Consider the following 9,529-nt stretch of genomic DNA (forward strand, 5'->3'; position numbering starts at 1 on the left):
CTGAGTGCAATGACAATTTACAATCCAGTGAGCATGTGTTAGATTTATATCCTACCTTTTAGTTTAGAAGCTCAAGTCTACTACATACACAGAATCCTTCTCCTCCTATTTCCCCCACAACTCCCCTGTGAAGTAGATGGCTGGGAGCCACAACGTTAAGTTCCCAAATCCCCAAGCAAGCTACGCTACCTGAGGATGGAATTTTTCATCTCACTCCAACACTTCAGCCATTATTTTACGCTAATTTCTGCAGAAATATCTGAAAGAAAAGAGTGAAGATGGTGGCCATAATAGTGTTGGAGCTTCACCTGTTTCTACGTGCAGGTGGAGCTTGATTGCACTACCCCGGGCATCTTGCACTTTTTTTATCATGTCCTGAGGACACTCCTGTAATCCTGTATTAATATGTGCATTTCTGTACAGTAGTTGCTCCAAAGGCAAAAGAGGAACATTTTCAATAAACCTATACAGAATCGCCCTCTCAATTAAAAACCTGTGAAAGTGCAGAGTGCGCTCAGTTGTTCTTTTCAGGAGCCACTTCCCTCCTCCGGTTAATTTTAAGTAGGGGTTTCATTAGGCTCAGGAACAAGTCAGCTTCAAGCAAATTAATTGGCTGCGAGACCTCCCGGCCACTGAAGCTAAAAGGGGGTGGAGGAAGAGAGCCGCCGCCTCTTGCGAAGCAATTAAAAAGCGAGAAGCAAGTCGGCAAACAAACCTTGGCGAGGCGGTGTGGTGTGGTGTGGTGTGGTGCTTAGACGAAGCTCAGCGAGAGGGATTCCTGAAGCTCCAGGGGACTCCATCTTAGCAGTGACTTTGACGCGTTGTTGTCCAATTAATACCTTTAATTGGTGTCTTTTGGGGCAAGCAGAGAAATCCGAATCATGCAATATTCGGTACGAGCTGTGGCTTTTCCAGGGACAGGCTTTTCCTATTACTGATAATGCATTATTATTGTACATTATTATTTTTACTTTTGTATACTTAGCAACACCTAGTAGTAAAGACTACACTTTTAAAGCAACTTTGAAGGAGAAGTGAAGCCGCTGAATCAAGCCGCTCCTTCATTTTAAATCACATTTCGGAGATTTTAGGAGCATTTGTATTACCTAAAATAAGATTAGGAATCTTATTTTAGGAATATAATTTAACGAAGGGTTAAATGTAGAAAACACGGTTCATATGCAGCAGTGAAGGCTCTTTCCTTGTTTAGGATTCAACAGACAAGGATTGCAAAGCACTGCCGTGAGAGACAGAGGTTCATACAAGGTCTAGTTAAACTTTCAAAATGGTGTCCTTGGTGGTGTAATTGAAGCTCTGTCCATTTTTCAATGTTGGTTGCAGATAAAATGACCTGAGCTTTGATCACACCGGGGTGGCCAACATATTTTCTTTGTTGACCACACCATATGGGAAGTGTAACCTCCTCAAACTGGGAGAGGGGTCAGATTGGGAAAAGCTGCTGGCTGCCCTGTATATTTAAGTCCTGCCCTTGCAATTTTATAGTTTGGCCACCTGTGTAATTTATATACCTGAAAGCCTACAGAAAACAGTTTGAGTTTTGACATTTTTTTCTTTTTTCTTTTTTTTTTGAAAAATGTTGAAAAGTGAAGGAATGTATTTGCTCTATTTTGTTCATGAGCAAAATAGAACAAATACATTCCTTCACTTTTCAACATTTTTCAGAATTCATTAGTGAAAGGATGTATTATTTGCTGTATTTTGCTCATTAGTAAAATTTACAAAATACAGCTAATACATTCCTTCACTTAAACTAATGAATATTAGAACTGGTGTGATTAAAAAGTGTTACTAATAATGACAATCTCTTATCCACACCCCTACAGAACCATTTATTGTAAGTGGAGGAAGACTGTTGAGAACAAGTTAAATGCCTGTAAGACCAGAATTTACCCTATAACCATGATAGGATAAACAGAGAAATCTCTAACCGTAACCCTGCTAGATACCTTGTTTGATTAAACAAAAGGCAAGACAAAAGTTATTCCAATTCATTAACCACCATAAACCTGTCCTCCACTCCAATAGAACTAACTTCCTAGTAGCCCTCGAAGAACAACCTAATATTTTCCTTGTGTATCAGGCAGTGATACTGGATGCAATATGCTAAACCAGAATGGGTGTTGCTCATTTGACACTTAGCAGCTTGTGAAAACTAAGCAATATTGGCTTAGTAGAGAAATACCGGTTAATCAAACCATAGTTTAGCATGTCATATAAACTCAGTTGAAAACTACAGGGTAAATGTCTTTCACATGTGGGTTCAAATCAAGCAATATTACAATTAAACTTTTTCTATTCCCATCTGTAAGCTTAGGGCTTGAAGGGTTTTATCACAAACAAGCTTGGGGAATGTTTAAAGAGAATCATCCAAGTCATGGTTGTCCAAAAACGAACTTGATTTCCTTGTTTGTTTTTCTTTGAAAATATTTTGTTTCTCAACCAAGAAGCAAAAAGCTTTACTTCAGTGAAGTGAAATATAGTTACATATCAATATGGCTAAAAGGAATAGGCAGAGAAAATAAAACATCAGTAGCAAATCTTGTCAAATTAATTTTATGATTACCCATGTTTCCATTTAGAAAATAGCCTAGAAGAAATGAGTTTAATTCAATCTATAAAAAAACTTATAGACTTATAAAACTTATAAACTTATAAAAGTTCAGAAATTGAGATGGTGGGAGGGGAGGAGAAAGGAGGGACAGACATTTTTGCTTCATTAGCTCATTGTCCCATCAAATATATTGCTATTACTTCTCAGTAGAGTTGATTTAAACATTCAGCCATAACAAATCAGGAACAGAGTCATCCAAGATGAGAAATCAAATGAAAGATATACATGCTAAATTAAGGCTGCAATTAAAACATGCAAACTGAATATATATTGTTCTAAATAATAGTATTGCATATGTAGTAATACAATATTTCCTAATGGTCTAATTTTTTTTTTCTTTGAAAAAAGACGACTACAATGTCTTTGGTTCTAGTTATTATGATTATGAAGATGATCATGAACATGTTGGCTACAAAAGTGGGGATGATCATGAATGTAACAAAAACTAAAAAGCTGAAGAAAAATAAAAAGAACAAGAAGAAGAATCTCAAGAACAACAAAAAAAAGAAGACAAAGAAGACGAAGAAGACAAAGGCAAAGAAGAGGAGAAATAGGGGAAAGAAATAATAATTTTTGGAACTGTAGTTTAAGAAATGAAGAGTTTGTCTTTGTCTTTTATTTCCCATCATTTCTCAGTAAAGACTTTAAGTTACACATTTCATGAAGACGATTTGCTTAACAATGTATAATTTTCTGTGTTCTAGTCTACACCAATTATTATTTTGTCAAATGTCTTGAAATTATTATTTTCGCAGAAATAGGGCATTTTTATTTTAATTGGGCCCTTTATTGACTGTTGTTAAAAATCAGGCAATTAATTTATGCCAATCATAAATTTGTTTCCAGGAAAGACTCCTTGATTCTGGCAATGTTAATATGCTTAGAAGAAAACTGAAGGAGAATCTTTCAAGTATCCTGTGTAGGACTGATGCAGTGGGTGTTGTAATCTCTGGAGTGTCCAACTTTGAATAACTCATTTGTAATGTAAATAAATTGTTAAATATTATACTTACTGGGAAAACATGGTTTTGTGGGAATCAACTTAAGGATGCTTCACTCGAGAGCTGAAGAAATGATGAAAACAATGTGTGATCAAGAGGAAGATTATAATTGTCAAGGCATGATGGTACTTCAATAAACTACAGTAGGAAAACTGACTGGTGTCTAAGTTATTGAAATGGGGGTGGGGGATGCAATCCTTTGAAAGTAAATAACCTTCAGAATTTCTGTCTCTAATTTTTCTTGGGCTTTCTGAAAATGGACATACAGGGTTCAGAGATCAAAGAACAACTTGGATAGCCTAAATCTAGATTGTACTGACAAGATTTACAGGAAGCTTTGCAAACATGGTGTAAGTGGTCACAAGACCTCCCCTCACCAAATGATACAACATAACCTATATTGGGCTGTGCTCCAGCTTTGTGCATACTAGAAACACCAAATCCTATAGGGGGGTGTATGAGGGTTAGCCACAGAGAAATTGAATAAAGTAAAAATGATCTCTGCCATTCTGACCATTTTTAAAAGCACAGTATTAGTAAAAAGGGAACAGTTTCATTTGCAAACTCTCCATTGTCTTGACTTTTTTGACACCCCCCCCCCCCAATCCTTGCACCAGGCACTTATACATGAAGTTGTGGGATATTAACTCTGAATATAAAAATATTAGATTTATCCAATTACACTAACATGCCTAATGGCCATATCTATATTGGGAGAATGTAGCCATTTTATTGTGCATTGAAATAAAAATGGTAGATGAAGCATCAATCTTGGTTTCATCACATGGAAAGCATGAACTTAAGTAAAAGTTCACTGCAGAGTGATCTTTTGTGGCGGTGGAAAAACAATCCTTCCTGTACTGAATCTATTTTGCCACTTTCTTTTGATACTTAGGGATAGATAGGCTATGCTAATGAAGATGTTTCACCTGGTGTAAAAACTAGCCAGTCCATTTCAGTTAATGGAAATATTGATTCCCCAGCTATGCCAATGAGATATAAACTTTTGAGGACCAGAATTGCAGTAATGAATTTGGGAAGAGTTATATCCAGATACTCCTGACCCTGTCAGATTAATTGAGAATTATGGCTTATTACTAATTCCAAAAGGAAATGAAAGAAATGTAAATATATGTTCATTTTTTAAAATGTATTTGTTCATTCCAATTATTAGTGTCTGTGGACAAAGTAAAATTCAGTATTTATATTAATTTTGTCTACACACACAGAGAGAGAGAGAGAGAGAGAGAGTAGAACGATATAATAGCAAACTTTTGTTGAACAAGATGAATATAGTCTGGTTTGTATTATGAGATATCTGTGAATGGATTTTTTATTTACTGCAATTTTTGTTGTTATCACCCTTTTCTGCTGATATGACATCTAGTTTGTGGGGTGATATGAGCCTTATTCACATGATATGTCAACTAATGACAACTATAGATTGGTGGATTTTGGATTGCTTAGAATTCATAATCAGATAATCAGCATATATGCTGGACTGTAAGACCACTTGATTGTATTTACAGAAACCAAAGCCTGCACATATCATGGGATATCTGCATAGCAATAGCTATAGGTGGGAGGAATGGATATAATTTGGTCTGATGCCCCTTATTGACTGGTTATACAAACATTTTTTTTAAATCACTCCAAGGAAAGAGACAGCCACAGAGAACAGAAATGAACAATTATTTTCAGAAACAGCAAAACATTTGTATGATTTTATGTGAAAATATCTTTTTTTCCCCAGCCTCAGTTCTAACAGTTTGTCACAACTAGATTGCATTCTGAACCTAGAGTTGGAAAGATGGCAAGCAGGAATCCGAAATAAATATTCAGGCACTTCTAGTCAAAGGTAAATACTCTATGTCAAATTTGATTATTAAATCAACATATTTCATCAGTCTGCATAAATACTTTTGTCTAATTCACTATCCTAAAATTCAAGGGAAGATTGTGGGATTGGTTGAGAACCAGGTATTAAAATGTAACTTAAGCTAAAATGGGGGAGATGTTGAGGGAGGAGCTTCAATTCTGTAAATCTGGTAGCAATTGACTATAGTAGAGCTTTGATTCTGCATCAGTCGGCATTGTTAAGGTAAAAGTCTGGAAAATTTTGGGTTAGTTTATATGATCTCTTTTTTCCTCTTTCTGTGTGAATTCTGATGAGAATAATAAGATATATTTGCTATAGTTCATCAGTATTCCTCTAGAAAACAGTGTAGGAACATGTGATATTTTGCATACATTTCTGATCAGCTTACTTGAATAGCATCATAGGGAATTTGTTTTATTAAAGGAGAACAACTGGGTTTTATAGAAACCCATACTTGAATAAGATGTAATATTATCTGAGGTTTATTTAAAATGGAATTGATTATCCATCCAAATTGTCTATTCAACCAAACTTTGGCCTGTGTGACATGCAGAAGTAAATATTTGCAACAGACAAACAGCTTTGTTTTAAAATCGAATTCCTTTTTTTCTTGCTTGTTTCAGTTGCCAAAATGAAATGCCAGTTTGATTCCAATTATGCCCATAGAATAACGCTAACAGGTATAATTACTTGAGACTCATATTTTTATTTGTATAATCATTTTTATTATTGCTACATCATTCAAGTGCTGCTGTATAATTATAGCCCGAATAGCTGAGTTCTTTCTGTAAAGCCAGCATCCACCTTCTTCATCCTGACTTGCATGTTAATACAATGTTGGAAAGTCTCAGAGAAGAAGAATATACAATCATTTGGCTATTGAAATAAATGATGACTGCCCCATGTTCAGCTCTAGAGGGAACTGAATAGACACAGAATCTAAATCTTCATGCCACAGACATTCATTTCTAGTCAAAGCAGCTATGTGCAGATTTTGAAGCTAACATCAATATCTTAATTATCTAAACTTTTAATTATGACTAAAAAGGAATCAAAGTGACTCTGTTATTTGTTATGGGCAGCAGTCTACAATGACTAGAAAATTAAGGCCCATTAGACTAAAGCTGTCAGATCTTATAAAAAAAGATAACAGTGTCCAGGGGTAAAATTTGATATGTAAAGTGTGGGTGGACAGAAAAAGCTATCCCTTTTCCCTGGGGCTGTATCTGTCTTTTAATTTTTTTCCCCTCTGAACAAGCCCATTCAAATAATGAAACACTTGTGTTTTTTATGTTTCAAATGTACCATATGGCGTGATGAGTGTGCTATTTAATTACACATTAGCATATCCTTACAACAAGGGCTGGCTTGGTAAAGCAGATTGGCCAAATGTATCCAAGCTCTTTTGAAGTAAAGCTCTCTTGCCTATTGTTAAAAAATCTGGGTTTAATCTGAGTTTAAAATCTGGGCCTATGGTATTTCCTGTGATCTACTAAAGATTGTCAAGGCAGTTCTCAATTCTCTTTAGAAGTAACTTATTTATCATTTTAAAAATCAATTTGTATACTTTATGAGAACTCTTCAAATTTCAGTGCTATGGAAGAGATCATTTCTCTTCCCAGATTATTGGAAACAATATGCTGACTCTGTAAACAGCTTACAGAGGGCTGTAAAAGCACTATGAAACGGTATATAAGTCTATGTTCCATTACTATTGCTATTGCTATTTCTACTAAATGTTGTATGAGGACTAGCCCTTATTCTCACTAATAATATATTTACTTTTACTAGTTTATTCACTTGCCCAGGTCTTCTTAGAATTTAAAAATGATCAGATATATTATTGTTTCTTTAAGAAAATGCAATAATTATAATGCACTAAAAAGGGCTTCTCATGGCCATGGAACAGCTCACACAATCAACTCACCAACTTGCCACATCCCACTTGCTGCAGCCAACTCACCATGGCCAACTCACCAGAAGACAATTCTCCATGCTCAGCTCATATGGGACAACTTTCATGGGACCAAAGTTACTTAATAGTGAATAAATGGTAAAGTAAAATAATTAAAGAAGGGGTACAGAAAGAGGGACAAATGAAATGTGAATGACCAAAAATTGTTAAATTGACAAGTTTTCCTGCAGCAAATTAGTCATGGCAAATTATCCCATAGTGAACTGGCCAAGTTGAGTTGGCCATGGCAAATTGACTGTAGTGAGTTGGTTGCAACAAGTTGGCTGTGGTGAGTTGTCCCATTCTGTCTCATGACACTTTTCCCTGTGTATATTCTGAGCAGTGATGGGTTGCTAACGGCAGAGGTGTCCAGGCAGGTGGGCAGAGCCTCCCGCCACCGCCACTATCAGTTCAGATGAACTGGGCTGAACTGGGAGCAATTCACCTTTGATTCTGAGCTATTGTCATCAACTGCTCTTATTATCTCCTGAATCAGTCAATAACAAAGTTAGCAAGTTGCCTTTAAGTGAACAAAAGCACTGTACCCTCATAATTCCAGGAGGCCATATTGAATTTATACTGTAATTTCTATCTGCAAAAAGCATTGTTTTTCTAGCCCCTGTTACTAAATGGACTAAATTTTCATGATCATAAATTAGCATCATTTATTTAATTACTTGGTTGTATTTGTGGTGGTAATGGTGGAAATCCTGGAACAGATAAAAAAGGATTAGGTACTTTTGACAACTGTGAGCATAGAATAGGAAAGGGAAAGAATACGTGGAAGGCATCCAAATGGTTTGGACTTTAAACAGAAGCTTACCTTGCTGCATTTTGAAAAGAGTCTGTGTGTGTGTGTGTGTGTGTGTGTGTGTGTGTGCGCGTGTGTGTGTGTGAGTGAGAGAGAGGGGGGAGGGAGGGAGGGAGGGAGAAAGTTACTTATTAATGGAGAAATGCTAAAGATATGTACTGATGGGACTATGTCATTGCATTTACAGATACCAAGCATCTACTGGTTGTATAGATTATACCTGAAAATATATTTCAATAAGGGGAGTGGTTACATAAATACTGGACCTGAGTGAAGGATTTGTGGGTCTGCTACTTACTCCTTGGTGTATACCAGCCATAAGACAGCAGTCAATGACTGGTGAATCATTTATTCTGTGCTGACATGATCTAGGCAGGGTAGTTTAATCCATAGGTTTGTAAAATGGGAACAGAACATTCCAGATAATGCCTTAATATTAACTTACTTTTTTGGACCACACTAAGCTTGCTTTTTCATCTGAACTACTTGATTTTCAGGACCCTAAAATATCTCAATTTTTTTTTGCCACTGCCACACCATGTCTAGAAAGAATTTTGCAGGTATTAATCCACCATCAACATGGGCAACTATAAGAATGACCAGATCAGTATAGTCCTTAGAGAAACAGAATGTTTCAAAGTTAAAACCTATGCTCCACTTAATATATCCATACACAAATATCATACATTTGACAATTAAGATGAATAGTCTTTCAGTTGAAAATAGTCTGCATTATTGTTTCTTGTGGATCAGTTTTTCTTAAATATTTCAAAATCGTATCTATAAATGATATACTTTTGATTAAATAGAATATTTGAATAGAACATATAGTCATCATCATCATCAGATCAGCTACTACCAGTGGTGGGTTTGGGCGAACCGGTTTATGAAATTCAGCGAGCTGGTGAGGACCAGTGGATCCAGAAGTAACTTCTGTGAACGCTGGCACTGGCCCTGTCGCTCGATCTTGCCGTCCCGTTGCAGCTCGCTCGCTCCCCTGCCCGTCTGCACTAAATTAGGCAAGCCCAGCCTGCCACTCACTGATTGGCTGGAGTGGGCTGGAGGCGATCCGTTTAAAAGCGTGGTGCCAATGGCTAACATTCCTGTCTTTCTTGTTCCCAAGCTGACAGTTTGCTGATTGGTTGTCCCTTCACTTCGCCTTCCAGGAGTTTGCTACTTCCCTCAGGTAAGCAAATAGCCTGAGAGAGGTGGTGGGACTCGGGAGGCTAGCTTACGCCAGCTTGCGAAAGCC

Source organism: Thamnophis sirtalis, unplaced genomic scaffold, assembly GCF_051295495.1.
Source record: "Thamnophis sirtalis isolate CommonGarterSnake01/CBP01778 unplaced genomic scaffold, rThaSir2_p1.2 scaffold_4, whole genome shotgun sequence".
NCBI classification, from domain to species: domain Eukaryota; kingdom Metazoa; phylum Chordata; class Lepidosauria; order Squamata; family Natricidae; genus Thamnophis; species Thamnophis sirtalis.